A 2179-nucleotide genomic window follows, 5' to 3' on the forward strand; every position below is an offset into this window, starting at 1 on the left:
AAATACATATCCGATACATATAACAATATATATTCAATATGTGTTAAATACGTAAATTATGTATTTGATACGTATTTGTAATATTGTAAATACACGTTTAAAACGGACTGTATATTATATATACCTTACCGAAAATAAAAATCGGAGCGTAAATCAAATGTAAAGAAAGAGTGATAGAAGCATAAATAAAACTTCCAGGAAGTGTAAATTGGAACAACATAACATAAAAAAAACGTTTTAAGATAAACGTCTCTGTTATGTTACTTCATGCTTCTAGAAGTTTCGTTTGCGTTTCTGTCAATTCTCTCTTTAATTACGTTTAACTTCCGTTTCGATTTTTATTTTTGCCAGTATATGCGTCACATATCCATACTATACATATATACATATATATATATATATATATATATGTATAAATAATATTCATACATATATTATTAAACATGAATGTTAAGTTTAAAGTAATAAAAATATATTTGTACTAATAATATATTTCTAAAATGTTAGTATTAGTATTTGGAAATATGTTATAATATAAAGTAATATAAAGCATTATTATTATTGTAGACTTAATATTTATAGTTGTTTCTAAAACTAAATAAAATAAAAGATTTGAAAAAAATGCAGACATATAACACACGGTATTTTTATAGATACAGTATTTTTAATACAAATTGTTCAATATCATTTTAATACAAAAATGGAATGTTTTCACATTTTAAGAACAAATAAATTAAACTCACTTTACATTTTTATAATGTTTTAACGCAAATAAAATACCTTTTAGCATTTTTAAAAACAAAAGTTAAACTTATTTTCACATTTTTATGATTTAACGCAAATAAAATACTTTTTAGCATTTTCAACGCCAAAATTAATTTAATCATTATAAGATTTTACATAAACTTGAGAAACAAAACATTTATATATGTTACGTCTTTTCGTTATAGTAAATAAAGAAAAATACCTGAATAACAATAAATAAAAAAGACGAATCTATGATAATATAACGTACGTAGATTTTCTTACATATTAATATTTTCTTCTTGAACATGTGGAACTTGAACTTGATCAAGATGATCAGGATCATCCTGATTATTTTGGTTTTTTTGTTTGTTTCTGAAACAATCAATTAATGTAATATTTAATATGTAATACAGTTATATATATATATATATATATATATATATATATATATGAAAATACAAAAAATATAAATAATTAAAATTTGTAGAAAAAACTATAATTGCAAGATACAATAAATGTTTCAATATTTGATTGAATATGTGTATATCTTTAATATAATAAAGAAATAGATAACATAAAAGATTATTAGGAATAAATAACATTTAAAAAAACACCTTAATTGATATTACAGGGAATATTTACAATTAATTTTTACTATTAATATTTTTACTATTAATATTTTTAAACAAAAATAAATATAATAAGAAGTTCACTTACGCTATTCTTCGAACACGTGCATGAGCTTGAACTATCCAGTTTGTCATAACTTTTATTATAACTTCCTCGGTTGAATTTACATTGTGTAACCGAACAACAGCTATGCATATCAATTTATAATATTATATACATCATACATTGACTTAAGCTTTAATAACATTAGCGATTGAAATTGAGATTAGATTGAGATTTAACCAAAGCAAAATTTATTGAACTTGATATTAGTTTTTCTTCTTTTCATGGTCAAATTTCATTTCAATTTCAATTTCAATCGCTAATGTGATTAACACTAATGACTTAACGTTGTGTTCTAATACAATTATTTCTGCTGATATAATTTATCATAATATAACTAATTGATACTTATAATTGTTTCGTCTTATGCTGATCAGTATTAAGAAACACAGGAGTCAACAGAAACAGTTAATTTCAAAATATAACGATGTAAACTTTAAAGTTTTTTTTACCTATGATTAAACTAACAATTTTGAAATTTTGGAATACATTTTTTCCTCGAGCTCCTTTCCAACTATATAACATTAATATTTCGTCCTTTATTAATGCTTTAAATGTATTTTTTATCATGTCTTGTAGATTTGTTCCGCCTTTCAATTTCAAGAAGCCTTTCTGAAATAATTTGCCATAAAATATGCGAACTATTAAAATAAAAATTTATATTTCATTTTATATACAAATAAATAAAATAAAAATTATA

General features: G+C 21.8%; 1 protein-coding gene and 1 long non-coding RNA gene across 25 annotated transcripts in view; one reads left to right on the top strand and one right to left on the bottom strand.

Annotated features, from left to right (window-relative positions):
- Positions 1–2179, top strand: part of LOC116850282 (pleckstrin homology domain-containing family G member 5) — a 734731-nt gene that overhangs the window by 39550 nt on the left and 693002 nt on the right. The gene's annotated exons all lie outside the window — the stretch shown is intronic.
- LOC116850285 overlaps positions 1943–2179 on the bottom strand; it is a 1106-nt gene continuing 869 nt past the window's right edge. The window contains exon 3 of the long non-coding RNA XR_004379299.1: positions 1943–2091. This is a non-coding gene — a long non-coding RNA (uncharacterized LOC116850285). The remainder of the gene's footprint in view (positions 2092–2179) is intronic.

This window comes from Odontomachus brunneus, unplaced genomic scaffold (assembly GCF_010583005.1).
Source record: "Odontomachus brunneus isolate Ranch 3 - 2012 unplaced genomic scaffold, Obru_v1 Obru_scaffold_141, whole genome shotgun sequence".
NCBI classification, from domain to species: domain Eukaryota; kingdom Metazoa; phylum Arthropoda; class Insecta; order Hymenoptera; family Formicidae; genus Odontomachus; species Odontomachus brunneus.